Source organism: Schistocerca serialis, chromosome 10 (assembly GCF_023864345.2).
Source record: "Schistocerca serialis cubense isolate TAMUIC-IGC-003099 chromosome 10, iqSchSeri2.2, whole genome shotgun sequence".
In the NCBI taxonomy this organism is placed as follows: Eukaryota; Metazoa; Arthropoda; class Insecta; order Orthoptera; family Acrididae; genus Schistocerca; species Schistocerca serialis.
In genome coordinates, this window is record NC_064647.1 from 56,422,520 (window position 1) to 56,444,081 (window position 21,562).

Consider the following 21,562-nt stretch of genomic DNA (forward strand, 5'->3'; position numbering starts at 1 on the left):
TTCGGTTGAAATTATTTGGGTGTTTAGCGATTTCGATTGCCTCCCTGTAGAGCCTTTCGTAATATCCGCTTGTGGCCGCTAGTACTTGCGTCTCCTCGAAACGAATATTGTGGTTCCCTGGCTGGAAAGCATGCTCCGCAACAGCTGACCGTTCCGTTTCTCCTATTCTGCAATTTCCCTTATGCTCTTCCAAACGTTTAGAAACAGATCTTTTAGTGGTACCCACATAAACATAACCACAGCTGCATGGGGTCCTATACACTCCAGCTTTTTCCAGTGGTTTGCGAGCGTCCTTGGCAGGCTTAAGGTATTCCTGTATCTTCCTGGTGGGCTTGTAAATTACGGTAATATTCCGCTTCGTCAAGATCCTCCCTATTCTTTCCGTTACATTTTTAACAAACGGCAGGAAAACCTTAGATTTTGCAGTAGCCTGTACGTCAGTATGATTTCTGCGTGGCTGTCTCAACGCACGTTTTATTTCGGCGGACGAATATCCGTTCTTCATTAGTGCATTGTGGAGATGTTCCATCTCAACGTCGAGCAACTCAGGTTCACAAATATTTCTAGCTCTGTCCGCTAACGTCTTGATAACACCCCGCTTCTGTTGTGGGTGGTGGTTCGAATCCCGGTGCAAATAACGGTCCGTGTGCGTGGGTTCGCGGTATACTGAGTGGCCCAAACTACCATTTTCGTTTCTAAAAACAACGGCTTAGTTCAGCTTCGATGTGGTATCGCTGTTTACCATGGTTCCACTTAATGATGTATTGGAACAGCTGGATCGAATTTTTCCTGCCGATATTTCAGAACTGTTTAAGTGTTGTTTGACGACCACACACTTCAAGTGGAATGAACAGTTTTACGAGCATATGGATGGCGTGGCTATGGGAAGCCCCCTAAGTCCCATAATTGCAAACTTCTTCATGGAGAAATTCGAAGAACAGGCCTTAGGTACTGCCAGCAAAAAACCAAATGTATGGTTCCGATACGTGGATGACACGTTTGTGCTGTGGAGACATGGTAGGGAGGAACTAAGCCTGTTCCACGAACATCTGAACAGTGTAAACTCGAGAATCCAGTTTGCAATGGAGGAGGAGGTAGACGGCAAGTTACATTTCCTCGTTGTGCTTGTTTTTAGAAACGAAAATGGTAGTTTGGGCCACTCAGTATACCGCAAACCCACGCACACGGACCGTTATTTGCACCGGGATTCGAACCACCACCCACAACAGAAGCGGGGTGTTATCAAGACGTTAGCGGACAGAGCTAGAAATATTTGTGAACCTGAGTTGCTCGACGCTGAGATGGAACATCTCCACAATGCACTAATGAAGAACGGATATTCGTCCGCCGAAATAAAACGTGCGTTGAGGCAGCCACGCAGAAATCATACTGACGTACAGGCTACTGCAAAATCTAAGGTTTTCCTGCCGTTTGTTAAAAATGTAACGGAAAGAATAGGGAGGATCTTGACGAAGCGGAATATTACCGTAATTTACAAGCCCACCAGGAAGATACAGGAATACCTTAAGCCTGCCAAGGACGCTCGCAAACCACTGGAAAAAGCTGGAGTGTATAGGATCCCATGCAGCTGTGGTTATGTTTATGTGGGTACCACTAAAAGAACTGTTTCTAAACGTTTGGAAGAGCATAAGGGAAATTGCAGAATAGGAGAAACGGAACGGTCAGCTGTTGCGGAGCATGCTTTCCAGCCAGGGAACCACAATATTCGTTTCGAGGAGACGCAAGTACTAGCGGCCAGAAGCGGATATTACGAAAGGCTCTGCAGGGAGGCAATCGAAATCGCTAAACACCCAAATAATTTCAACCGAAAGGAGGAGGGCGTGAAATTAAACGGTATATGGATGCCGGTGGTAAAGAAGATGTGTACCACCCGCCCACTACTGGGTGATGGCAACGGCGATCAACGGCGACGGACAGCGACCAATTGCACTGACGTATTCAAAACACGTGACGTCACGTCACGGCGTGGGAGCGCGCGGACACGGAATTTAGCGGCAGTCAGTAGCGAGCCAGTGGTGTGTTGGACCTTCCATCGAGCTACGGACGCCCTTGAAGATGTCTCCCGCAGTCGGAGACGAAACGTTGGGAATCACCATAGAATTCATCAAGCGACCACGGTATAACAGCCCGGACAATTATAATGGACATGATATTTCCGGCCGTGAAAGTCTACATTTTAGTATCATATCGAGATTAATAACTTTCGACGTCAGCAGTGCTGCGTCGCGGCCCTGTGAAATCATCCTGAATAGACTGAAAAATTCTTTCCTCACAATGATGTCGCCTGACAACGCTATCTATATATCTGCTCCAATAAGAAATTTTTGGCACAGCCCATTGCAATGCTGGCCACTAGATTTTCGCCGGCCGCGGTGGTCTCGCGGTTCTAGGCGTGCAGTCCGGAACCGCGCGACTGCTACGGTCGCAGGTTCGAATCCTGCCTCGGGCATGGATGTGAGTGATGTCCTTAGGTTAGTTAGGTTTAAGTAGTTCTAAGTTCTAGGGGACTGATGACCACAGCTGTTAAGTCCCATACTGCTCAGAGCCAGCCAACTAGATTTTCATTATTATGAAAACAACTGATTTTCTTTTGCTTAACCAAGATAAGTGTGCACATGAAAAATTCGTAAAATCTTTAAACTCACTGTGGTTTCAATTTGGCAATCAATCGGAGCTTACTTTCTGAACAGGCCTCGTACATCTCCTCAAGAGCGCTAGCGAATAGTAATGAACCCCTAATGAACCCCTTACAGTATCTTCTTAATTTTTGTTCCGTTGTTTTCTTTGTTTTCCTGACACACTGAAAAGTTACACAAGATCGTGCTATTTCTTCCTATCAGTGTGCTCCTACAAGAGAGACTAAATACCTGAAAGCAAAACGTATTTACGTTTTAGACAGAAAAAGACTACGCAATGAATAAATAAGAACGTAAATAGGCAAACGTGTTTTAATGAAAATTATTTCAACAGTGAAAACGTCAGAATTATTTGATGAGAAAAGAATTTTTCGACGTTGTTTGGCACTTACCAAAAAGACTAGATGCAAAGGATAAAGCAGAAACGTGCTATTTACTGCTTTCTCGATATAGTAGGAAGCATTTGCAAGTGTGTATTTTCTCGAGTACATAAATGTACATGTTCTTAAGAATTTGGATGACATTCTTCCTATTCTTCCAGTTCTCAGTAGTTTAAAGAATTTAGCAAATGACCTTTGACAAGAACTTCCACTATGAATTCCACTTTTCTCATTAATAAAGTCTACAATCATTGCTTGTTGCTAAATTTTCTTACTTACTCGTATATATAGTGTGGTGTCACCGCCAGACACCACACTTGCTAGGTGGTAGTCTCTAAATCGGCCGCGGTCCGTTAGTATACGTCGGACCCGCGTGTCGCCACTGTCAGTGATTGCAGACCGAGCGCCGCCACACGACAGGTCTAGAGAGACTTCCTAGCACTCGCCTCAGTTGTACAGCCGACTTTGCTAGCGATGGTTCACTGACAAATTACGCTCTCATTTGCCGAGACGATAGTTAGCATAGCCTTCAGCTACGTCATTTGCTACGACCTAGCAAGGCGCCATTATCATTTGCTATTTATCTTGTGATGCATGTACCGTCAGACCGATGTTCACCAATTATGAATTAAAGTTAAGTATTCCAGTAGTTACTTACGTTCTTTGCTACTATAAATTCCCTTACCTGTTCCAGACCTCACGCCAGCCTGCGTGAGCGTAAACGCGTGCCTTTCGGCTACTCGTCACAGTGGATTGGCTGTCTTGCCAGTCCACAACATATAGTCTTTCAGAAGTTCACTTTCCCCGTCCGAATGCAAACTGCGCGGCAGACGGCTGTCACAGTACATGCAATTTTGGCGCTGACTTGTGAACGAGAACTACCACCCGAAACTGGCGAGACAGTGCAGAAATAAACGGCAGGGGCGCTGCAGTAGACTCAGAATTGAGAAAAGAAGGTCGATCGTATAAAAGCGGTTTAACGGTTCAGTTTTTACCGATTGAGGTACGGGACACTTAAAACAACAGTTAGAGGGAAAACATAATTATGTGAAAAAAGAAGTGTAGCCTGTAATGACGGGAAGACACGACACGTTCCAGAACCCTGCTGCCAGCGGGGTGGGTGGACCGCAGAGGCAGCAGCCGCCCCCGCGCCATCCGTCACAGCCTCCGCCATCCACCCCCGGGCGCACCCCGCGTTTACCCAGCCATTAGCCGCAGACACCGGAGTTCTGTTTGCCGCCACTCTCCCTGGCATAAAACCTTCGCGAACCTAATTGAGTTTTCGGCCCTACAAACTTCACTCGACCATAAAAGCCGCCTAGGCGCTGAAGAGAACGCCTAAGACGAGACAATTGTCCTCCAAGATGTGGGACTAGGAAAGCATAGAACAAGAGAGCTTCCGTCTACTTTGTAAGAATACCAACATCACGAAACAAACATCTAGACAATATGATCAAAAGTATCCGGACACCTCCAAAAACATACGTTTTCATATTAGGTGCATTGTGCTGCCATCTGCCGCCACGTATTCCATATCAGCGACTTCAGTAGTCATTAGACACCGTGAGAGAGCAGAATGGGGCGCTCCGCGGAACTCACGGACTTCCTGATGGAATGTCCATTTTTTAACTTACGTTCCCGCTTGGGTTTGCCGTCTGAGTTATAGGCCGTTTTAGCAAATAACTGTCGACCGCGTCTTACTCTTTATGCACCAAAGCAAATTACCGAAGGCCATTTACTTTTTAGTTTTGGATCTCCGTTTGTGTGTGGTATCTTTCTTAGCCCTTTTTCCACGTGCCTGTTTCTAGCTGTCTTCTATCGTGTCATTGGGACTGACGTGTAGCCGTTTTTAACTCCTCTCTGTCTTCGTGTTCTATAGTTTTGACTTGGGCGAGTATGACCCCTAAAGCAAAACAAAACCAAACCAACCGCTTTTGTAACCCAACATGAACCACGGAGTGTCGAGATATTGCCTTGCCCTGCTCCACCACCAGATCTGTCTCCAAGCGAGCACATACGGGACATCAATAGACGACAAACAACATTACGCGTATCTTCTGGTAAACCTTCCGGGATGTAAGGTCGTGGTCCATGAAGAGTTTCATGGACCACGACCTTACATCCCGGAAGGTTTCCCAGAAGATATGTCATCCGGTCATGAAAGCTTTCATATTATGAACATTACGCGTCCCTGTAGCGCCTAGAACCGCTCGGCCACTCAGGCCGGCTGGGGGGCTGGGAGTAGCACGATACGCCGCTCTACAGCCTACAGAAAAGTTAAAAATCAGTATCAGGAGGTATGAGAACAATAAAAGCAGGCGATAAAACAGTGACTGTTAAAAACTGAAGAATATATAAAAACAAACGGTTGGTGATGTTGATTAAAACACATAGTAAATAGACAGGCACAATTTAAAAACACGGCGGCAGTCTGGTTTCTGTTCGCACGAGATAACAATACAACGAGCGACAGTATGCGGCTGTTCGCAACACTGACAGGGGACGGACAACACTGAACACTCACTTAAAAAACAGCAACAGAGAGGCGACATGGCGGCAGTCTGAGAAAGGCAAGTCGAGGGGTGAGCAAAAGGAGGCGGGGGAGAGAAGGGAGCCAGAGACAGGGTAGGTGGGGAAAAAACAGGAGGGGGAGGCAGCCCGGAGAAGGACAGAGGAACGGAGGGGGAGGTAACGATCAGAGTTGATAGGAGGGGTAAATGTAGGGAGAGAGGGCATCATCCGGGAGGGGGAGACGATAAAAAAATTCTGGCGGTTATGCTGGTTATTAATGTACCAGCATTTTACCTTTGCAATGCCTTATCTCGCACTCACATTAACCCTCGACCTTGCAATGTCACCTAGAGAAAGGTATTCCTGAAATTTCATTACTCTGTATTATTTTTTGGTGTTGCGATCTTTTTCGGTCACTGTACATCGGTTCGAAACACCCTACGCCGTGCGTTGTGCAGTCATTTGACGACTATGTAAGGTTAGTTAAACGTAAACCGAACAACCGCCATAATACACATTCCGCGTTTCGACAGTGTCACTGCTGTGGTAGGGGAACAACATAGCGCCACCTCACGGGTGCAAGCAGTAGCAGGGTTACGACCTCGGCTGTTGGCGGACTGGTCTAATGTGTTCGTGCAGCAGTTGACGTGGAGGCAAGCAAAGAAGAGCAGAGGGGTCTGGTGGCTGAGGGTGGTAGAGTAGTCGCATGTCCGCTGTGCGTGGTGAACACTGCGTGTCCCTGAGGTGTGTGCACGAGTGGCAGAGGAGATTCTGGGAAGGGCGCACCTCACCCCAGGATGATCCGAGCCCTGGAAAGGCCCGGGGAGCCACTACCCCTGATGTGATGGGGCGCAATAACGATCTTACCTGTGGAGACCGACGAATCAGGGAGGATGGAATTCGTGTTGAGGTCGGCATTAGCCAAGGTTCCGTGCATGCCGCCATCAAAGACCGCTTGCATTACCGCATAGTCTACGCACAGCGAATGCCGTATCACCTGACGAAAGGACAAAAGATGAACACAATGACGTCTGCTGCTGTACCGCGCGGAAGGGATTGCTTTTCTGCCACATACAGTCACAGGGGACAACGTCGAACCTGAGGGCAAATGGCAAAGTCAGCATGGAAACACCACACACGTCCCCTACCAAAGAATTCCAAAGCTGTTCACAAGTTCTGGTAGTCAGGACGACCTTCATCTTCGACTGCACGAGCCCTCTGCTCGTCGAGTTGCTCAAGCGTGGAGCCGCAGACAGTGCGCCACTATGAAGACACTATACAGAAAGTGCGGCGCGCCCTAGGTCTGACCACAAATCGTGTCGGCCGGGACCGTCATGATGCACGACCGCGCTCACCCCGACACTGCCAATCGAGTTGGTTGTGAAACATGCAAAATCCTCCGTACAGCCCGGACCTTCCACCGTCTGATTTTCACATCTTTGGCGACCCGAAGAAAGGCACGCGTGGACGTCGCTTTCAATCAGACAAAGCCTGCCGTTGTGACCGACCGGTTCTAGGCGCTACCGTCCGGAACCGCGCTGCTGCTACGGTCGCAGGTTGGAATCCAGCCTCGGGCATGGATGTGTGTGATGTCCTTAAGTTAGTTAGGTTTAAGTAGTTCTTAGTTCCAGGGACATGACATGATGTTCGCTAAGTATAGAAAGACGGCAACAGAAAGAGAGCACAGAAAATATGTCACAAGCAGCGCCAATGGTAGCTTAAAACATGCTGTAGCATACAATAAATAAGATTAAAAAATCCACTGATGATAGTGACATTTGTTGCCGAAACTAGGTTGGGATAATAAAGAAATAAACAAATAACACGGTGTTAGCATCAAGGCGGACTCAATTTGTAATATTACTATAAGTCTAAATAATACCTCCTATGAAATAAAGCAGAGACTAAGTACATTCAATAAAGCTAATTTAGCCTTAACGAAGCTTCTGCCTTCAAGGCTAATGACTAGGACCACAAAACGAAACAACTATAAAACACAGATCAGACCACTGCTGACATACGCCTCTGAAACCTGGGCTCTGATAGGCAAGTATGCTGTGTTGCTGGATGCATCCGAGAGCACACTCATGAGAATAATCGGCCCAGTTTGCGAAAGGGAAAGATGGTGCAGATAAACCGTGACTTGCACTCCATCTATAAAGATCAGCCCTTAAGAGGAATTTGGAAATCATCTAGGCTGAGCTGGGCTGACACGGATGAATAATAGTGAAATATCAAAAAAAGATTTTATAAGGAAATCCAAGTGAACGGAGAGGACTGTTCGACCGAAAACTAGATGGTTCAAATGGCTCTGAGCACTATGGGACTTAACATCTCAGGTCATCAGTCCCCTACACTTAGAACTACTTAAACCTAACTAACCTAAGGACATCACACACACCCATGCCCGAGGCAGGATTCGAACCTGCGACCGTAGCGGCCGCGCGGTTCCAGACTGACGAGCTTAGAACCGCTCGGCCACCAGCGGCCGGCGAAAACTAGATGGAAGGACGGAGTTACGGAAGAAATTCGGAAGGTGGGTAACAGGAAATGGAAATAGCAAGCAAGTGACCGGAATAAATGGAAGGAGATAATTGAAAAGGCCAAGACTCATCATGAGTTGTAAAGCCGCAGAAGAAGAAGAAGTTTGTGTACTACATTCATCTTCTTTATTGTGATACCATTGCTTCTTTTTCTGTCAGCCCCGTTTCTATCCATTCTCGTAGGTATGTAAAGCTCCCTGCTTTCTGACTTCTCCCTCCTTTTGTTGTCATCGATCTATGAGCTGACTTTCTGTTCGTCATGTGCTGTGTGTTCTCGATAGAAATCTGCAAACCTCCTTTAGCAGCTTTCTCTCTGCAGCTGTGTGGTCTGATTAGTCGCCTCTTCTAATGATCCCGAAAATATCACAATACAGTCTGCGAATGACAGACAACCTGCTTGCACTCCTTTTTTATCGCATCCCAGTCTTATTCCACCCACTCCCTTCATTTCTCGTCGCCATTTCCTGATTATCTTATCAAGAACACAGTTCCACAGCGAGGGAGAGAGTCTAGATCCGGTTTTGATCATGAAGCAATCTGAAAGGTTTCTTTATTAAAAGACATCATAGTCGCCGTTGACTGTATAAAATATTTATTATTACTATTGCAATTTCGGCCTTATTGCCATTTTCAAGTAACACTGCAAAAGTTACATTCTGTCAGAATACAAAACTATCTGACATGAGTACATGTCGTCGTCAAAATGCAGGCTTCTGTCTTTTGACGACGACATGTACTCATGTCAGATAGTTTTATATTCTGACAGCATGTAACTTTTGCAGTGTTACTTGAAAATGGCAATAAGGCCGAAATTGCAATAGTAATAATAAGTATTTTATACAGTCAACGGCGACTATGATGTCTTTTAAGAAATATTATATGACTGTGAATCCGAACCATGAGAAGTTAACCTGAAAGGTTCCCTCTAACTTTGACCTCGGACGTCGTGTTGCTTAAGCTCCGTTAATCAGTTCACTGTATTTTCCATTCAGTCTCATTTTCTCCCAAATTTAGAACAATGCTGGTCTGTCTTATGGCTCACACGCTTTATTGAAGTCTACGATTGTGAGGACGAAATTCTCGCTTCGTTTTTTTTTCTTTTTTTATATACGTGGTTACAACGCTCAGATTCAAATTTTTTTCCGTGAGTGACCTTCCTTTCCCGAAGCCACCGTGTCACTCTGTAATTTGTGGATTTAGTCGCTTTTCCACGCTGGTCAGCAGTTTTTTGAGAACACGCTACAGCTCACTGTTATTAGCTGTATTTCCTTGTAGTTACCACGCCCACCCTTCTAGAAGCTGCTCTTCTTCCCAAATTTTACTAATAATTTACGTCTGTTCGATGATCGCTTTGCCGTTAGCACGCTTCAATAGTTGTTCAGTCGTCCTGTGTTCCTCAGGAGCTTTCGTATTCTTCCAGATATTTGTGATGCTCTTAATCCCTTCTACAGTTCGTGATGCTAGGACGAGGTATGGTTCTTTGGTTCTTTCTGATTATAGATGAACCTCACAGATGGCGCTTCATCGTTCAGAAGCTCTTTAAAGTACTCGACCAAGATCTGCCTGCTTTCCACGTCACCATATACTACCTTTCTTGCTTGTTCCGTCGTTTTTTAGTAGTAAGTTCAAATGGTTCAAATGGCTCTGAGCTCCATGGGACTTAACATCTGAGGTCATCCGTCCCCTAGACTTAGAACTACTTAAACCCAACCTAAGGACATCATACACATCCATGCCCGAGGCAGGATTAGAACCTGCGACCGTAGCAGTTGCGCGGTTCCGGAGCGAAGCGCCTAGAACCGCTCGGTCACAGCGGCCGGCTTAGTGGCAAGTATCACGTGTTCCTCAGACTGAACCAGTGAGTAAGTCGACCTATCAGTGGCCTCATTTGTAATCTGACGCATGCAGAATTCCTTATGGGGGTAGACTGTCCCCCGTAGTAGCGTCACGAACACAGAAACGCTATGCTGTGTGGGTGTAGCTGACGGTGAGGTATAGACTGCAAAAAACTGCAAATAAATTTAGTTTTGAATTGAAGAGCATGTACCGACGTATGACGGAATAAAGAATTTATCTCCGGACAAGAATCGAACATTTATTTATTACTTTTTAACAACATTTAAATTTATTTGTACTTAAAACAAGGAATATTGTCACGTTACATTTGACTGCCATATTTATAAAGATTTCTATACGTTTAAAGTTTCCTTTTTTCGTACGTTAACTGTCGGTCACTGCTATTGTGATGTTACATATTCCTGCTTTTAGTGATTTTTGGTTTACATCGGTCTCGTGACATTTGAAACTGTCATCAGCTCTTTACTGATTACACTGTTACAATGTCGATTGGCTCAGCATCTTAATTTAGGCACTAACTTTTCCAGAAACATTATTTGTAAAATACGATATCCACTGGAAGCAACATACTTTATACAACGAGGGAAGTACTGACATAGGGGATGTAGTGTCAGGTAGACGAGGGTGGGCACAACTTAACCTAGGTACAGAGATAGTAACAGTCTACGAACGGTTTAAGGTGTTACTGCTCTCTTTTGGGGAGAATGTTGGGTATACAGGAATACACGGAACTCATAAAATTGATTGAAGATGCAAACGTAAACAAATCTGTAAAAAGAAAATAAATGGAAAATAAACAAACAGATATTGTTAAAAAATTGTATTAGAGGAAACAAGTACATCTGAGCATCTAAATAAAGATGTAAATGAAACCAAAAACGAAATAGTTGGAAAAAGAAACAAAAGGAAATATTTAAATTTCCCTTCCAGTGGGCCCGCATTTTGCATGAGGATGAAGAACATTTTGTTTTAAGTAGAGTTTTTCTGCTGCACCATTTATTTTTTTCCTTGTAGTGGTACAAGTTGCATGACGAGCTCGTGTAGCAGTATACTTGTACTTAAAATGAAGTGTTATAAGTTATGTAGGAAAACAGAGCAAAAATGATACTGGAAGCCACGACTTAATGAAGCATTCTTGATCTGTGCAATCTGTAGGCTTCGCTATGTTTCCATTCCTGTATCCATTCATAGTGAAAGATTTTGGCTTTTGCACACAGTTTAACACATTTTACGGAGAGAAAAACTTTAAGAATAAAGGTGCAAAGAACTACACATAAATTAAATTCAAAATTTCAGGTCGTGTTCGGCCAATAAATTGAAATAAAAATATTCTCCCCGGCCGGGAATCGAACCCGGGTCTCCCGCGTGACAGGCGGGGATACTAACCACTATACTACCGAGGACTGCGAAACAGCACGTCTCCTAATAGCAACTCTACATTTAGTTCATATCCTACAGACATCCAGGAGAAATAAGGAGATTACAAACAGTAAGTATAGTGCACACATTTTTAACTTGTTTGCTTTTTAAATGGGGTTGCAGTGTGCAGGTCAAGCAAGTGCCGCAATGGAGAGGAGTAATGCAGGGGAAACATGTTTTGTAGCAAGTGTGTACCGTCAGTGTCAGTAGTTAGCTTTCTTATCTGAGAAGGAGTTGTGGGTAGCACTTGCGATGCACCACAAATTTCTTTGCCATTCACTCTAAAACACACACACACACACAAACTAACTAAATATCATTCATGTTTCATCATTTTGAAAATAAAAATGGTCCAACAAAAGTTATCATTCCACAGTTTAGTTACGTGCTAAAGCTGGTTATAATGTGGGACAGGGGGAGAAGGGCCACAGATGGCGGTAGGGAGGGGGGGGGGGGAGGAGGGGGGAGGTACCAGTTAATCTCTGATTGCACTCACGGATAATGGTCTAAGAAAGATTGTGAACTGTTGTGAATTGGCAGGAGCCAATTCACGGGGTTTGGAGGAAGCCGAAAGGCACGCGTTTAAGCTCACGCAGGCTGGCGTGAGGTCTGGAACAGGTAAAGCAATTATACTATCAAGAAAAGTACGTAGCTGCTGGAATACTTAACTTTAATCCATAATTGGTGAACATCGGTCTGACTGTACATGCATCCCCATGATAAATAACACATGATAATGGCGCCTTGCTAGGTCGTAGCAAATGACGTAGCTGAAGGCTATGCTAACTATCGTCTCGGCAAATGAGAGCGTAATTTGTCAGTGAACCATCGCTAGCAAAGTCGACTGTACAACTGGGCGAGTGCTAGGACGTCTCTAGAACTGCCGTGTGGTGGCGCTCGGTCTGCAATCACTGACAGTGGCGACACGCGGGTCCGACATATACTACCGGACCGCGGCCGATTTAAAGGCTACCACCTAGCAAGTGTGGTGTCTGGCGGTGACACCACATGAACCACTGTTTTAGACCTTTATAGTTACAGGTAATGTTATTTGATGTGATATATTGCAGACTTGTCACAGTAATGCCAAGAGTAAAGTGTGGATTTACTGGCGAAATTAAAGCTGAGTTTCCACATCTGAAATTGGAACAGCAAAGCGAGATATTATCCTGCAAGTTTATTTTTATTGACAACACAAACGATAAAAAACGCTGCTCGATTAGTAATGCAAGGTATTTTGATGTTTTTAGTGTAAGTTTTGGTAAGAAGGTACGATAATCTTCATAGTCGTAGCATAAACCAAGTTTTCTAAGACAAAACTGTTGTATAAACATAGTATTAACGAAGGTTTGCACAAAACGTCCTAGTTCGTGGGAAGTCTGGTCACCCAAGGCTGCTACTATATTTACAGTGTAAAGCACAAGCTATTTTATTCATGTGTATAAGTTCTAATGAGAATGCAAAATTTTGGTAGCATGCTTTTCCGAACGTACCGAGAATAACACCAGTTTTTCCCTATTACAGGGTCAAGAGTGGAGTTACGAACACTGATACGAAGTTATTCAAGAAGCTGCCATATAAAATGAAGCAAGAAACTAGAAATCCTTGCCAGTCGCAAAGAACACATATCACACCACGTTAGCCACTCCTAGAAATTACCCTTTATCAAGAGTCACAGATTGAAAATTCGTGTTAGCTATACGATGAGCAGCGGCGTTCATTATGAATATGCATCACAAATACTATACGCGAAATATACGGTCTCTAAGCGGGGATTCTGGGAATGATTGTAAGTGGTTCTGCATAGTTCCCTGCATCACAGAACATAACACAGTAGGAAATAATGAAAACGAATGTCACAGAAAAGGAATGATTGATAGGGAGGGTGAATAAAGATACAACTGGGAAATGGCATGTATTGGTTACCATTTAAATGTTAGAGCTATCGAAGTAGAAAGAAGTAAAGATAAGGAAGAAAACAGTGTTATAGAATTATAGGGACTGTAAACTGAAAGAATTAAGGGAAAGAAACATACATAGATTACAATTTTTTTCTTTTTTTTTCGTGGCTGCGCTTTAGTAACGGTGCACGCGGAAACTCAATAGGATTGGAAAACAGGAGCCAACCACTTGCATAATTAAAAAATGGTTCAAATGGCTCTGAGCACTATGGGACTCAACTGCTGAGGTCATTAGTCCCCTAGAACTTAGAACTAGTTAAACCTAACTAACCTAAGGACATCACAAACATCCATGCCCGAGGCAGGATTCGAACCTGCGACCGTAGCGGTCTTGCGGTTCCAGACTGCAGCGCCTTTAACCGCACGGCCACTTCGGCCGGCTGTAGAATTAAAGGTTTAACTATTTGCTATAGTTTCGACAAAAATAAATTTGAGTTCTTCACAAGGAAAATGGACTTATTGAGCAAATTATTACAAAATAGTTACAAATGACAACCAGAAAAGGAACCAAATTTGATAAACAATAATCACATAAATTTGCATAAGAGCTAGTAAAATCACATACTGAGAAATGGATGTCAAAGCCATAATGCTCTTATCTAGTACAATGTCCATATCAACAGTTAAAATAGATCAATGAAAGTAGTAGCTCCGATACTGTAGGGCTTTGACTTAAAACTTTAAAATAAAACACCGCGACATTAGCTCCAGCAGACATTTAGTGTGACGCATACAGGGCTAGCGACATAAGCTGTCTCACTTATCAGTGCAAGCAAGGGTGATAGGAAACTACAAGAGGTGGCGCTCACTCCGCAAATGAGTGCGCAGATAGCCGCGCAGAGCACCCAATGCCTGATTCAGCAAATAAAATGGTTAACAGTTAAAATTAAAACAGAGTACAACTAATGTAAAAACGAAAAGTGGGTTGGGGGGAATGGGCGTTAAAATCATATGGTGTGTAAAGAGCAAGCCGGCCAAGGTGTTGTTGTTATGATCTTCGGTCCAAAGGCTGGTTTGATGGAGCTCTGCTTGCTGTGCAAGCTTCTTCATCTCCCAGTACCTACTGCAGCCTACATCCTTCTGAATCTGCTTAGTGTATTCATCTCTTGGTCTCCCTCAGTGAGTTTTTCCCTCCACGCTTCCCTCCAATACTAAATTGGTGATCCCTTGATGCCTCAGAACGTGTGAACAGTGCTAATTGTCTGCATGTACATGCAAACGGCAGCACGAGATGAAATTGTCCAGTATATGGGAAGAACCAAATAATAGTATATTAAGACAATACACTTCGAAAAAGGTGTTAGCATAAAATAAAAAAGGCATAAATATGTACAGCAGTATTAATCAACAGGTAACCAGCATGAAAAGAAAGACGAAAGACGCTTGTAAAAAGGAATTTAACGGACTAAAATAATATGCGTATTCACATACAGAGACATGTAAACAGGCAAAATACGGCGCAGCTCTCGGCAACGCCTACATGAGGCGCCAACTGTGTGGCGCAGTTAGGTCGGTTGCTGCTGCTACAGTGGCAACTTGTCAAGGTTTAAGAGACTCTGAGCGCGGTGTTATAGTCGGCTCACGAGCGATGCGACGCAACATCAAAGTAACGATAAAGTTGCGATTTTCCCGTACCACCAGTTCACGAGTGTACCGTGAATATCAGGAATCCGGTAAAACATCGAATCTCCGACATCGCTGTGACCGGAAAAAGATCCTGCAAGAACGGGGCCAGCGACGACTGAAGAGAATCGTTCAAAGTGACAGAAGCGCAACCCTTCCGCAAATTACAGCAGATTTCAATGCTGGGCCATCAACATGAGTCTGCGTATGAACCATTGAATGAAACATCGTCGATATGGGCTTTCGGTGCCGAAGCCCCACTCGTGTACCCTTGATGACTGCACGACTCAAAGCTTTACGCCTCGCCTGGGCCCCTCAGCACAGACGCTGGACTGTTGATGACTGGAAACATGTTGCCTGGTCGGACGAGTCTTGTTTCAAAGTGTATCGAACGGGTGGACGTGTATGGAGAAATCTTATGAATCCATGGACTCTACATGTCAGCAGGGGACTGTTCAAGCTGGTGAAGGCTCCGTAATGATGTGAGGTTTGTGCAGTTGGAATGATATGGAACCGCTGATACCTCTAGATACGACTCTGACAGGTAACTCGTACAGAAGCACCCTGTCTGACCACCTGCATCCATTCATCCGACGGACTTCAGCAATTCCACCAGGACGATGCGACACCCCACACGCCCAGAATTGCTACAGAGTGGCTCCAGGAACACTCTTCTGAGTTGAAAGATTTCCGATGGCCACCAAACTGCCCAGACATCACCGAGCATACGTGGGAAGCGTTGCAAACTACTGTTCAGAAGACTTCTGCACCCTCTCTTACTCTTGCGGATTTATTGACAGCCCTGCAGGACTGATGGTGTCTGTTCCTTCCAGAGCTACTTCAGACGTTAGTCGAGTCCATGTCTCGCGTTGTGCGACTTCCGCGTGTTCGCGGGGGACCTCCACGATATTAAGCAGGTGTACCAGTTTCTTTGCCTCTTATGGGTACACTTCCACATGTCCTCCGTTTGTTGTCAATAGAATGTCTAGGTGACACTCGATTTCTCTCCATCTCTTTGCAACTTCTGTTCTGTCACCGACAGTACGGCATCTCGTAGTCGTGCCGTTTCACTTGCTGAAACAGTACCCTTAGTTGAAACTCCTCTAATGTAAAGATCCAATATGTCCAGATAATCGTAGGCTCAGTGAAATGTAATGGTCCAGTAACTCCGTTGTGCGTAAGGCCCTCCTCCCCTCCCCCTTCCCCCCCATCCACATACATTCACATTCGGACTGCCTTTTATCTGCTGTATCACGATATGTGGCTTCTCCGACACCCGCATTCCGACATCATGCATGTTTTTTTCCTCAGAGATATGAAAAGTCACCTCATTTGAAAAACAAAATTCAATAACGTAGTCATTGCTAGCGTCGATTCGTTTCAGCATGTCCCTGCAAACTCAGCGGGTCCGGGTGTAGGACCTGGCTGCAAACCTTGCACGAGTTTCACTCTGTATCCATGCAAATGCAGCGGTTTGTGCAAAACGTTCACCATAAAGCTCTGAGGCATGCCTGTTTCTCCGAAAACACGACTCTTTGATTTCCGCGGACTGTGGCGAAATGGTTCTACACCCTACTTCGTCACCAACACTGGCAGTGTCTTATACTTTTCACATCATCCTTTGATCCTCTTCGCATCTGAAGCATCTCCAACACTTGCGAACTTAGCTTAACTGTAATCGGCGACCGTACTTCATGAAACCACGAAACTCGTTACTCTTTCTCCCGAATGGAGACCATTGTGACAGCAGCAGTCCTACATCAAGCTACTTGTAACGAGAGAGAGAGAGAGAGAGAGAGAGAGAGAGAGAAAGAGAGAGAGAGGGAAAAAATCTAATGCTGTCAGAGCACATTCAGAACAGTATCCATAGAGACTTCATGATTTAAAGTACCGTTTCCGAAAAATCGCAGAGACATGTGGAAACGTAACCGTTTGCTTAAAAAAATCATAGTTGCTTAGAAATAATTTTCTGTGATCAGGGAATGCCTTTATAGTCACTCTGTATTTTGCTCTGCACAAAATAACTCGACTGCTCACCGTGCTATATCATGTCAAAAACCTTCACGATGTTAACAAAAACGTTACTTGGTTTTTTTTCATTTGGCTTCTGAAGAAGAACTCGTACAGCTACAGTCATACAAATAGGTTTTGTTTGTCATAAAATAATATTTGCTACTGCCAGTAGGATTTCTCAGAATTTATTTTCCGCATGAGGCGTTTCAGGAGATAACTGCCATTACCGAGTTAAGTCTTCCGGGATCTGTGGTAGTTCTGAGAGTAGTGTTTGCGATGCTTTATTCCGCCTGAGACGACAGCAAAAAATTTCGAAGTCACAGAAGGTCACACAACGCAAACACCAAGATTAGAAATGTCACGGGATGCGGAAAACTCATTTGATAATGAGAATCGTTTCCCTAACTCCGCAGCGCGAAAAATAAACGAAGAAAAATCGTGACTGGCAGCAGAAAACGTTATTTTATAACAAACAAGAATATGGTTTTCACTCTCATTGTCTTTCTACAACAGTTTCATAATGGATAACACTACTTCATGCATATTCCTAAATCAACACACATAACGTAGATGCATAAACAGAATTTACGTCTACCAACCCACTTATGTTACCTGTTTCGTACACGCATGTGTACACACACACACACACACACACACACACACACACACACACACACACACACAGAAGTCCGCGCGCTTTTTATCCAATCTTTATCAGCGTCAATTCAGTATTTACAGAAAACCGACCACCACAGATGTCAGTATTGGCAACTCATCTTGCCACCCCTGCCAACAAAAAATGGCATATTTCAGAACGATGCTACACCGAATTAAAAAAGTACCAATGAGTGACACAGACCAACAAAATGAAATCAATATAATTAAAACAGTTGCTCATAATATTGGATATAAACCCACAATAATAGAAAAACTCCACAACAAAATGCAGGCGAAAACCACAGATCCACTTCACAGTAGTCACTTCAAGCCAAATCAGTGTGCCACAGAAGCCAAACCTAAATATGCTACTCTCCCATACATAGGCCCACTTTCATACCAAATAGTAAACTTATTTAAAAAGAAGAAAAATACCACAATCAGCTTTTCCACAAATAATAAATTACAACAAAAAGTAATCCATGATGTAAATACCTCCAAGATTCCCTATCATAAATCAGGAATATACAAACTCAAATCCATTACATGCCCAAAATTCTACATTGGACAGACAGGCAGAAGTTTTGAAATTAGATACAAAGAACATATTGATGCTTTAAGACTTGGTAACTTGAACAAATCAGCATTTGCAGCCCATATTACTGAAGAAAACCATTCAGTGGGAAACATTGAGGACAACTTAAGAATTTAACATCTAGCAGAAAAAGGAGCCACTATGAATATATCAGAATTATGGTGATTCTCGTATACGACTGTGATAATGTTATCCTAACGCCTTAGGTTCCTCCACGACGGACCGACAATGCACAGTATTACTGTTCGTTTTAGGAGCATCACATGCGACCAGCTTTGCGAAAGAAGCGGCGACACTTTCTGGGCAACCCACCCATCATTTTGCACGACAATGCGCGGACGCATACAGCGCAAGCTGTGGCTGTTCGGTATGGTCGATGGGACTGGGAAGTACTGTACCATCCACCATACTCTCCGGACTTAAGTCCTTGTCACTTTGATTTGATTCCGATGAAGGAACCACTTCGAGGCATTCGCTTCAGAACTGTTTGAGACATTCGACAGGCGCTACATCGCTCCATTCGCACCATCAACACAACAGGCTCTGCTAACGGTACACTACGCCTTCCACATCGCTGGCAACGGGTTCTACACAACGCTGGTGACTACTTTGAAGGACAGTAACAGGTGGAAACGTGTAACTCTTTTGTATCGGTTGTGAATAAATAGTTGCCACTGTTTAAGTTCCAACCCTCGTATAAATCTCGCTTTGAGATTAGTAAAATACTACCATCTCGCCCCGATTTCCAGCGTACAGATATCATATATGTCGATATGATTTACATATAGATATACGAAGCGTTCTAGGAAAGTTTTGCAATACGACGCCGGCCGCAGTGACCGAGCAGTTCTAGGCGCTTCAGTCCGGAACCGCGCTGCTGCTACAGTCACAGGTTCGAATCCTGCCTCGGGCATGGATGTGTGTGCTGTCCTTAGGTTAGTTAGGTTTAAGGGATTCCGGAACGCCCTATACTTGCAATGTTAAAATAACGCTTATAAATTACATCTTTCCTCACAAAGTATTTGAGGTAGGAAGTTGAACTTTTTACAGATTATTTATTGGAATACGGGCTACAACTTAACACAGGGATTTTACAAAATTTTAGTTCAGTTATTAAAGATGATTTTTTTTCAATTGTAATGAAAATTCACAACATTTTTTGCAATTTTTTATTTATATATTCAAAAATATACAGTTTTTTGGAAAAAGGCTGTGTTAAATTATGCAGAAGGTACTGTGTAACATTTACTGAAAGTTTGAAACAAATATGTTTGGAAGATCCTTAGAAAACAAGTAATTAGTATGAGAAAATAAAAGTTTTGGGAATCGAGCGACAAAGATTGGATTAACTTTTTAGTGCATTCCAGGTCCATAGGATGGATTATCTTCATCCTCTGAAAACTCCTCCTCCAGCTTCCTCTTGTTCCTCCTCCTGTTTACTCTTGCTTGTATTTCTAGACTCTTTACAGCCCTGTCTGCAGCCCGAAGGCGTTCCTTGTCTAAAGCAAGCATCGCTCGTTGTTGTGTTCGTAGATTTTGCTACCATTCAGTTGCAGTTACTGCAACACTGTTCCAAAAGGTGGTCAGGTATGAACACTTATCACATTTCAGTTGTATTTCACTAGCAAGTCCTACGTGCTTTATTATGGAGAGTTCCAGACCAACTTCACTACAATGAATACATCTTACACAGTTTGAAAAAATTCCTTTGAGAACCGACATATCAAATATTTCATTCACATCTGATTCGCCCATAAAACATTCATAGTTTTCACTCATTGAACCAAGCTTCTTCTGTGAAGTATTTTCTTTCCCACTTTGACTGCTATGGGCAGGTGTATTTGAGAGGTTAGGTTCACTCACTTGGTTATCGTCTTTATTGTTTACAGTAATAACACATACCTTTGGCTTTCCAACATTTCTCCTTTTCTTAAAAGCCTTCAGAGGATTTCTAATAACTTTACTTTTACTCATTATTATACTTCAACAAAACAAAGACTCAAGAAACAGAATTAATTACGAATATTTTCGGGATAACGACAGAGTAAATAAACATGAAACAATCGACAATCACACCAGCGATATATATTGAACCATCACAGGTTAGCCACAACACATACTTTATCTCACATCACTAAAATGTACCTGATGAACACGGACGTTAATAATAACACCATTTGACAGCAGTTTAACAGCGCCACAGTGGGTCACGCCCATGTAGAACACATTTCAAAAAAAATTTAAAAATAGTTGTAGTCTTCGGAATTGAATAAATTATATATCTATTAAAAGGTAATAGTCTGCAGATTCAGAAAACGCAAAAAAGTAAAAATTGAACTTTTCATGGTTTTGAGCCTTTCCGGAGCCCCTTAAGTAGTTCTAAGTTCTAGAGAACTGATGACCTCAGATGTTAAGTCCCTTAGTGCTCAGAGCCATTTGAACCATTTTTTGCAATACGACGCAACAATAAGTAGCAGGAGGCTGATTGTTGCTGTGTTCTGAGAAAATTTCATGTATTGTAGCCGCTGTGTAAAGTCTGTGGGCGCAGGTTAGCTTCTATGACAACGTGGTCACGAAGCGAGATTCGGGGAGTTTTGCGGTACAACTTGACGCGTGTTTTAAACATAGGCAAGTGGTTTGAAGAAATGACTCTTGTACTCGGTGATATGTGTCCACATCGTACCGCTACATTCAGATGGTACAGCGGATGCCAAAGGGGAAATTTAACTGGAGGACGCTCAGAGGACAGGAAGGAACGATAATCAGTTACAGAGGAAAACATTGATGCTGTGAGGAAAACGCTAGACAAAGACAGGCGAGTGACCTATACGCAGATAGAGGACACCTTAAGGCTAAATGCACCAGCTATTCGATTCTGCACGATCATTTGCAAGCAGAGAAACTATGTTGTCTCTGGGCGCCGCATAGACTGACGGAAGAGCAGATGACACGACGCCGGCCGGGGTGCCCGAGCGGTTCTAGGCGCTACAGTCTGGAACCGCGCGACCACTACGGTCGCAGGTTCGAATCCTGCCTCGGGCATGGATGTGTGTGATGCCCTTGGGTTAGTTAGGTTTAAGTAGTTCTAAGTTCTAGGGGACTGATGACCTTAGAAGTTAAGTCCCATAGTGCTCAGAGACATTTGAACCATTTTTTGATGACACGACATGTGACTTGGTGCCGGTAGATGATAAAGAAGTTTTCTAAGGAACAATCTCAGTGTGTGAGGGGTGACGAGACTTGGCTGTACTATTATGACATGTCGACTAAGACACACAACAAAGTTTGGGTCTTTGAAGGTGACAACACACCCGTAGATGTCAGCTAATACTGACAAGGGAACATC

General features: G+C 43.7%; 1 non-coding gene across 1 annotated transcript; it reads right to left on the reverse strand.

The window, feature by feature from the left end:
- Nucleotides 1-11,279: 11,279 nt before the first annotated feature.
- Nucleotides 11,280-11,351, reverse strand: Trnad-guc (transfer RNA aspartic acid (anticodon GUC)). Its single transcript has one exon. It is a non-coding gene; the product is annotated as a tRNA-Asp (tRNA).
- Between the last annotated feature and the right edge of the window lie 10,211 nt (nucleotides 11,352-21,562).